The sequence below is a fragment of the Scardinius erythrophthalmus genome, assembly GCF_964197995.2.
Source record: "Scardinius erythrophthalmus genome assembly, chromosome: 18".
In the NCBI taxonomy this organism is placed as follows: Eukaryota; Metazoa; Chordata; class Actinopteri; order Cypriniformes; family Leuciscidae; genus Scardinius; species Scardinius erythrophthalmus.
In genome coordinates, this window is record NC_138238.1 from 28891444 (window position 1) to 28900787 (window position 9344).

At 48.0% G+C, this 9344-nt stretch overlaps 1 long non-coding RNA gene across 1 annotated transcript; it reads left to right on the forward strand.

Annotated features, from left to right (window-relative positions):
* The first annotated feature begins 254 nt into the window (after positions 1 to 254).
* On the forward strand, positions 255 to 5276 carry LOC308706412. Its single transcript, XR_014032030.1, has 3 exons — positions 255 to 546; positions 4324 to 4390; positions 4706 to 5276. It is a non-coding gene; the product is annotated as an uncharacterized lncRNA (long non-coding RNA).
* The last annotated feature ends 4068 nt before the right edge of the window (positions 5277 to 9344 follow it).

The window sequence follows — 9344 nt, forward strand, 5'->3', positions numbered from 1 at the left end:
TATCTTACAGCGTCTTGTGGGCAAATGTCCTGTTGTAATTCTGCAGATGGGGGGGGTGGAGATTTCATGTTTACTAGATACAGGGTCAATGGTGACTACTATAACTAAGTCATTTTCTGAGAAGCATTTCCGACAAATGGGAGTAGATGCACTTAAAAAATGTAGTTGGCTTCAATTAAAAGCAGCTAATGGTCTTGAGATTCCATATGTGGGATATTTTGAAACCGATGTGACTGTGCTGGGGCAAACTCTTTTAGGGCAAGGTATTTTGGTTGTAAAAGATCCTGTTGATACTTTGTTCCATCAGAGGAAAGAACTGACCCCTGGCCTTCTAGGTATGAATGTGATTGGACAGTGTTATAATGATCTGTTTGAAAAACACGGCTCAGCACTATTTTCAGCTCCACAGGTCAGGCAGGCAAAGTTAGGTTGGAGAGATGTCCTGTCACAGTGCCACCGAGCAGATGGTGCCCCTTGTCCTGGATTCATTGGTTATGTGAAGGTGCAGTCTTGCCATCCTGTCCAGATTCCAGCTGGCACCATGAGGTTAGTACCTGCGCTGTGCCCTAAAAACATAAAAAGTTGTACAGTGGTTTTTTTAGAACCCCAGGATTTCAATGATGGAGGGCTGCCTGCTGGAGTGTTAATATCACCTGCCCTGTTGCAGTGTATACAAGGGGTAGTGCATGTACCGGTAGTTAGTGTTGGCACAGAACCCTTATATTTGCCACCAAGAATTAGATTAGGTAGTTTGGTTGGTGCTGAGGTAGTCATGAAATCAGATCAAGACATTGTGTTTAAGGGAGATTTACCATGTGATCCTAATACTGTGACTGTTCAGTGTCAAACTATTACATCAGTGTTAAGCATCGATGTTCAAGGGTTAGAATTGCCGGGGCTTACAGAGACTGAGGAGGCGGACGTTAGGAGTTTGCTAACAAGATATTCTGATGTCTTCGCCAAGCATGATAGTGATTTGGGGTGTACAAACTTAATAGATCATCAGATTCCTTTAATAGATGATACACCGGTACGCCAGCGATATCGTAGAATTCCTCCTAGTCAGTTTGAGACTGTAAAGGCACACATAAGACAATTGTTGGACAGTCAAGTCATTAGGGAGAGTTGCAGCCCATATGCCTCGCCAATTGTATTGGTGCAGAAGAAGGATGGCTCTCTGAGAATGTGTCGACTATCGCCAGCTCAATGTCAGAACTCGTAAGGATGCCTATCCCTTACCAAGGATAGAGGAGTCACTGGATGCCTTGACTGGAGCAAAGTGGTTTTCGTCTTTAGACCTGGCTAGTGGATATAACCAGGTGCCAGTAGCTGAAGAAGATCGTCCTAAGACTGCTTTTTGCACTCCATTTGGGCTCTTTGAATTTAATAGGATGCCTTTTGGATTATGCAATGCCCCAAGTACTTTTCAAAGGTTAATGGAGCGAATTTTTGGGGATCAGAGTTTTCAGTCTTTATTGCTCTATTTGGATGATGTGATTGTCTTTTCAGCAACCATTGAGCAACATCTTCAGCGACTTGAGCTGGTGTTGGATCGGCTGAGACAACAGAACTTGAAGATAAAACTCAGTAAATGCTGCTTCTTTCGGTCAGATGTACGTTATTTGGGGCATGTGGTCTCTTCTACAGGGGTCCGTACAGACCCAGAGAAGATATCTGCTGTAGCTAAGTGGAATTGTCCACAAAATCTTCAAGAACTTCGATCCTTTCTGGGTTTCGCCAGTTACTATCGGCGGTTTGTTAAAAACTTTTCATGTATTGCTGGACCCTTGAAACATTGGTGGCAGAACTGATCAGGGGACAGAAAAGTAAACGACCAAAGATTAATCTGGGGACCAAATGGACTGACTCATGTGAAAATGCTTTTCAGACTCTTAAAACCGCTTTAACTAATGCTCCTGTCCTTGCTTATGCTGATTTCAGTAAGCCCTTTATCTTGGATGTTGATGCAAGCCATCAAGGTTTGGGTGCAGTCTTATCTCAAGAACATGGAGGCAAATGTCGACCAGTCGCATTTTAGGTATAGATTAGGTATAAACCTGGACGTTCTAATGTTAATGCTGATGCTCTGTCTAGAAAAAATGCTACATCTGTAGCTGAATTGGCTATGACTACTGTTTTACCAAAGGAACTGTATCAGTATGCTCATGATAGTCAACATGTAGTCATAAGCGAAACAATTTCTGCTCTTCCTGTACAGCCTAGAGAAAATCTTAGTGTTCTGCAAGAAACTGACCCCGTTATTGGGCAATTCCTTGTTTATTGGGATCGTCAAAGGCCACCAGATACACAGGAGAAAGCATCAGAATCATCAGAGGTGCTTGAATTGGTAAGGCAGTGGGAGAAGCTGGTGAGGATCGAGGGCATACTGTATCGGAGGTTCTGTCCCCAGGAGGAACATCGTGAAATTCGTCAGGTTGTGTTACCAGCTGTTCTCAGAGAAAGAGTTCTTACGGGTCTGCATGATGACCATGGCCACCAAGGAATTGAGCGGACGGCAAGTTTAGTGAGAACTCGATGTTACTGGCCTGGTATGTTCAAGTTCATTGAGGAATGGTGTAAGAAATGCCAGCGCTGCACCCTGGCCAAAGTGGTACGACCAAAAGTACGAAGTTTTATGGGGCACCTGATGGCAGAGAGGCCGTTAGATATTCTGGCCATTGATTTCACATTGCTTGAACCTGCATCAAATGGACTTGAAAATGTACTGGTTATGACGGATGTATTTTCAAAATTTACACAAGCCATCCCAACTAAAGACCAAACGGCATCAACAGTGGCACGTGTTTTAGTGGAACATTGGTTCTACTTGTTTGGAGTTCCACGACAAATTCATTCAGATCAGGGCCGGTGTTTTGAAAGTAGGCTGATCCAAGAATTATGTAGGCTGTATGGAATTTCAAAAACTCGCACCACGCCCTACCGACCGCAAGGGAATGGTCAATGCGAACGTTTTAATAGAACAATGCATGACTTGCTGCGTACTTTGCCTCCAGAGGAAAAACGTCATTGGCCAGACCATCTTGCGCAGGTAGTATATGCTTACAATACCACAGATCACCAGTCTACTGGGTTTTCTCCTTATGTCCTTATGTTTGGACAAGAGCCCCATTTACCTGTTGATTTTCTTTTGGGATTGGATAACCATGTCCAGAGTGAAGTAGACTGGGTGGTGGACCATAAAGTCAATTTGGAACGAATATTTAGTAAGGCCCGAGCCCGCCTTCAATGTGCTACAGAACATCGTGCCCGATCAAATGACCTAAAGGTACGCCATGAACAACTAAGCGAAGGCCAGGTTGTGTATCAGAGAGCCCATAACATAAAAGGCAGGAATAAGATCCAGGATGCCTGGGATCCAACTCCCTATAAAGTGGTCCGGTGCCCAGATGGACATGGAGCTGTGTATGCTATTGCCCCTGCAGATGGAGGTGGTAATATTAGACATATTCACCGTTGTGAGTTGCGACCAGCTTATACTTCCTTGAATGATCCTGGACTTCTAGATCTATTTGACCAGCAGGAAACTTCAAGAGACCAAGATGAAGACATGGTAGCGGTGTCCCTAACGCCTGAGTATGTATCTGCCCAAGACCAAGTTATTAGGCCTCAACTTCCACAGGAAGATAATACCAACTTCTGTACTTCAGTAGTGGATTATGCAGAGGACCATCAGCCTCAACAACAGGAAGCTGTAGTAAGGCGTACAAGGAGAGCAACAGCTGGATGTCATTCAAATCCATATCGTCTCCCTCGGTCAGCCCCTACTACTGAAGTCCAGCTAAATCATCAGCTCGCTCTCCCTATGACAAGGCTGTATAGTAGTGGTTTGAATGTAATGTTCCGCCCCTGGTTGTAGTGTTGATGTAATCGACGGGACGTCGATTTTAATCTAGGGGGGTAGATTGTAATGAGACATGGTTGGGGCACTACAAGTCCCATCAGCACTAGCGCTATATAAGGAAGTAGCGAGGTTTGTTTGCTCTCTCGCTTCCTGTCTTTGACTGACTTGTGGATGAATGGATGTCACGGCACATCTAAAACTTCAACTGATGGTAGGTAGAGAGATTAGTTTGTTTTCTCGCTTCCTCTTTGTTGCATTGATTGTGAGTCGTGTGAATAATGTCGCAGCAGATTTATCAACTCAGAGGAAGAGTAGCGGACGAGCAGCTGTGTTAAACGCTGGTGCAGCGTTTTTAAGAGCTGAATATATGATACACACCGTTAAGGAGGTAGTAGTCTTATAATTTTATGAAATTGTTTTTAGGATTATGTTTTAATGATTTTCTTTTCTTTTGCTTTTAGTGTTTTGGCCGGATTATTGCCTGACTGATTGTTGCCTGAGTGTCCGTCAAAATAACGGATGTTAGAGGTATTGTTTAATTCGAAGGGAACTTTTGAATGTTTTCTATTATGTGCAGCAATTATCTTGAATGTTTTATTTTATTGATGTTTTTATGTTGTAAATAATTCTTTGTAATTAACTGTGTTTCCCCTTACAGAGATGCATGGTTACCGTTTACTTTAGATTTAATTTTCTTTGGTTTATTTATTGTTTTTGTTGAATGTTGGACCATAATTGTATAAGGAAAACCTTGGCCATAAAATGATGGTTTTATGGTACTGACTGGTTTGTTCTACTTGCATTACCCACTGTTAATTAATTTGGTTTTCTTTCTTTTTGTAGATTCCTTTTCAAACCAACAATGGCTTCTGGGTTACCCTCACTGTGTGGATGGCGGTGGTGAGGTGGCTGGGATCGTGTGGTGGTTTGGTCACTTTATTTGTGTTTCTTTCTCTTTTGTAGGTTTGCAGTGTGATTGCTGTGAGCGTTGTTGTGGTGAGAGCATTTTGAATGCCACTTTGTCCCCACGATTAGGTAACCCGTGGCTATCTGTTGGTTGATTTAGTTTTTGTTTCGTTTCTTTTTATTTATTATTATTTCCTTTGTGGGTATTTGCATTGACGATCTGTTACACCTTGTTTTAATATATTGAATCATCTGAATAAAAATGTGCCTGTTGATTAAAGCTGTACTACCGCCTTGCGCCTGATTATTTACCCCATGTGGGTCATTATGTTACACTGACAAGGTGAGAGCAGTCACCGACTGGCCAGTCCCAGATTCTCGTACCGCTCTTCAGCGTTTTCTTGGTTTTGCTCATTTTTACCATCGCTTTATTTGTAACTTCAGCCAGATCGTCGCTCCCTTAACTGCGTTAACATCTTCTAAGACCCGGTTTCGATGGTCAGAGCCCGCCCAGAACGCTTTTGACCGTCTTAAGACCTTGTTCACTTCTGCCTCCATTCTGTTATTTCCCGACATCTCCAGACAATTTATCGTTGAGGTTGACGCGTCTGAGGTGGGCGTTGGGGCTATCCTTTCCCAATGCTCGCCCATCAACGATAAGATCCATCCCTGCGTGTTTTTCTCACACAAGTTGTTTCCCTCTGAGCGCAATTATGATGTGGGAAACCGTGAACTACTTGCTATTCGCCTAGCCCTTGAGGAGTGGCGTCAGTGGTTAGAGGATGCTTCCGTTCCATTTGTTGTGTGGACTGACCACAGGAATCTCGATATATCCAGTCGCCTAAAAGATTAAATGCTCGTCAGGCGCGTTGGGCATTATTTTTTACTCGTTTTGACTTTACGATTTCTTTTCGTCCGGGTACCAAGAATGTTCAGCCTGATGCGCTGTCTCGCCTCTTTGATCCCTCGGAGGCTATCAATTCACACACTCCCATTATCCCTGAAAGACGTGTTATTGGCACAGCCATCTGGGGTATTGAGAGACTTGTTAAACGCGCTCTTTCTCAAGCTGTTCCCCCACGGTCGTGTCCCAGTAACCTACTTTTTGTACCTGTTTCCGCACGTCGAGCTGTGGTACAGTGGGCTCACTCTTCTAAACTTGCTGCCCATCCCGGCGTTAGGGGCACCTTAGCTTCCGTTCGCCAGCGTTTTTGGTGGCCCACTTGCGAACTGGATACACGTCGGTTTGTTGCCTCTTGTTCTGAGTGCGCCCAGACTAAGACTAGCAATACTTCCTCGGCCAGGCTCTTAAGACCTTTACCTATCCCTTCACGACCCTGGTCTCATATTGCGCTTGATTTTATAACTGGTCTCCCGGCGTCGTCTGGCAACGCCGTTATTTTGACTGTAATAGACCGTTTTTCTAAGGCTGCTCATTTTGTTCCTCTTCCTAAACTCCCCTCTGCCAAAGAGACCGCCCAGATCGTTATTGAGCATGTTTTCAAGCTCCACGGACTCCCCTCCGACGTCGTGTCTGACAGGGGTCCACAGTTCGCGTCACAATTTTGGAAGGAGTTTTGTCGATCAATCGGGGCCTCCGTCAGTCTCTCGTCCGGCTTCCACCCACAAACTAACGGTCAAGCCGAACGGGCCAATCAGACTGTCGGCCAAATTTTACATTCTCTCGCGTTTCGTAACGTCTCGGTTACGTATGTAACCCTCGTTCCCTGAGTAGGGAACGGAGACGTTACGTCGGATGACGACGAATGGGGTTTCGCTTAGAAATCCTATCATCTTCGAGTATTAAAACACGAGCCAATGGCAATGAAATGCCATGGGTCTGCGGAATTTGCATAGCGTAACTCCGCCCCATGCAGGGGGTATATAAGGAAGTGCGCGAGCAACATGCAGACTATGTCTTCGCTGAGGAGCCGAGACTGAACTCAGGCGGTACAGCGGAAGTGGCAGGGAGACGTAACGTCTCCGTTCCCTACTCAGGGAACGAGGGTTACATACGTAACCGAGACGTTCCCTTTCGTTGTCACTCCGAGTTACGTCGGATGACGACGAATGGGGTTCCCAGTGTAATCACGCCACCTCCCGACTGTCTTCCAGTGCCCTGCGTAAGTCTGAGCTCCCTGTCGTGAGACTAGCACGGACGAAGGACTCCTACTTAACACAGGAATACCAAGGTACACTGGGAAGCATATCCAGTAGAAATATGCAATCATGCCCAGCCCGAAGGGGGGGACTTAAGAATACACATATGACCCGAAGGAACTGCATAAGGAGAATCACTGTGGTGTCCAGCCGCAGGTGGAATATTTCAACCCCAGGGGTGGCAAGGTGGCTTGCCAAGGGAAAGACACATGCTCAAGGAGGCTTACAGTGGAATACACATGTGGGGGTCGCCCGGAGGGGAACCATGCACATGGAGGCACCTAGCCAACGCGAAAGCTGCCGGTGGCATAACTCTGGCGTTGACGTCGTCAGTGCTGGAGGAGACTCAGGGCTTATTAGGCTCACCTGAGGAAATATCGCACGTATCCCGTCCGTGGAGAGGAATGGCGAGCAAGCGAAGACACCTGAGCAGAATCTAGTACCGGCTAGTTGAAGCGAGTACATGAGAAGAAACTGGCTCTACTCGGAGATTGTAAAATCTCGCAAATGTGTTAGGTGTCGCCCAGCCTGCAGCTCTGCAGATGTCTGTTAGCGAGGCGCCATGCGCTAGAGCCCAAGAGGATGCCACACTCCGAGTGGAGTGGGCCGTCACACCAAGGGGGCACGGTCGACCTTGCTGCTGGTAAGCCAAAGCAATGGCGTCCACTATCCAGTGAGACAACCTTTGTTTGGAGAGAGCCTTTCCCTTCAGCTTCCCACCATGACAGACAAAGAGCTGGTCTGAGGTCCTGAAAACACTGCGTTCTGTCTACGTAAGCACGAAGGGCGCGTACTGGACAGAGCAGTGCCAAGGCTGGGTCTGCCTCCTCCAAGGGCAGCGCTTGCAGGTTCACTACCTGATCTCGAAAGGGTGTGGTAGGAACCTTGGGCACATATCCAAGCCGGGGTCTCAGGATCACGTGAGAGTTAGCCGGCCCGAATTCCAGGCACGCTTCGTCAACCGAAAATGCCTGCAGGTCCCCTACCCTCTTGATGGAGGCCAATGCAACCAGGAGCGCTGTCTTCATTGACAGGAACTTAAGCTCCACTGATTGCAAAGGCTCAAATGGAGCACTCTGCAGGGCAGTCAGAACCACTGAGAGGTCCCAAGAGGGTACGAGGGGAGGGCGAGGAGGATTTAGTCTCCTCGCTCCCCTCAGGAACCTGATGATCAGGTCATGCTTCCCCAGAGACTTACCTTCAACTGCATCGTGATGTGCGGCAATGGCGGCAACATACACTTTCAGGGTGGAGGGAGACAGCCTTCGCTCCAACCCTTCTTGCAGGAAGGAAAGCACGACACTGATCGGGCATTTCGTGGGTTCTTGCTGTTTGGAAGAACACCAGTTGACGAAGAGGTTCCACTTCAACGCATAGGCATGTCTCGTGGACGATGCTCTAGCGGAAGTGATGGTAGCCACCACCGCTGGTGGTAGGGTACTCAAACCTACCTCGTCCCGTCCAGAAGCCACACGTGGAGGTTCCAAAGACCGGGACGAGGGTGCCAAAGGGTGCCCCGTCCCTGAGAAAGGAGGTCCTTCCTCAGAGGAATTGGCCAGGGAGGTGCTGTCGCAAGGAGTATGAGTTCTGAGAACCAGGTGTGGCTGGGCCAGTATGGGGCAACCAATATAACCTGCTCCTTGTCCTCCCTGATCTTGCGCAGGGTCCGCGCAAGAAGGCTCACTGGGGGAAACGCATACTTGCGTAGGCCCCTCGGCCAGCTGTGCGCCAGTGCATCCGTGCCGAGCGTGCCCTCGGTCAGGGAATAAAACAGGTCGCAATGGGACGAGTCGTGGGAGGCAAACAGGTCTACCTGTGCGTCGCCGAACTGATCCCAAATCAGCTGAACCGTCCGGGGATGGAGTCGCCATTCTCCAGCGAGAGGCTGAACTCGAGACAGCTCGTCGGCCGCCTGGTTCAGGTGTCCCGGGATATAAATGGCTCGAAGCGACCTCAGATGCTTCTGACTCCATATAAGGAGGTGGCGGGCGAGTTGCGACATACGGCGGGAGCGTAGACCACCTTGATGGTTGATGTACGCTACTGTTGCGGTATTGTCTGATCGGACTAGTACGTGCTGACCCCTGAGCAACGCATGGAAACGGTGCAGGGCGAGACGTACAGCCAGCAACTCGAGGCAATTGACATGCCAAAGGCGCTGGGGTCCTGTCCAGGAGCCCGCGGCAGCATGACCATTGCACATGGCGCCCCAGCCCGTGGTGGAGGCATCTGTTGTGACAACAACATGCCGGGAAACTCGTTCTAAGGGCACTCCGGCCCGTAGAAAGCTGAGGTTCGACCACGGGGTGAAGGTCTGACGGCAGGCCGGAGTCACTGGGACCCGGAGCTTGCCGTGTTGCCATGCCCACCTCGGGACTCGATCGCGAAGCCACAGCTGAAGCGGTCTCATATGAAG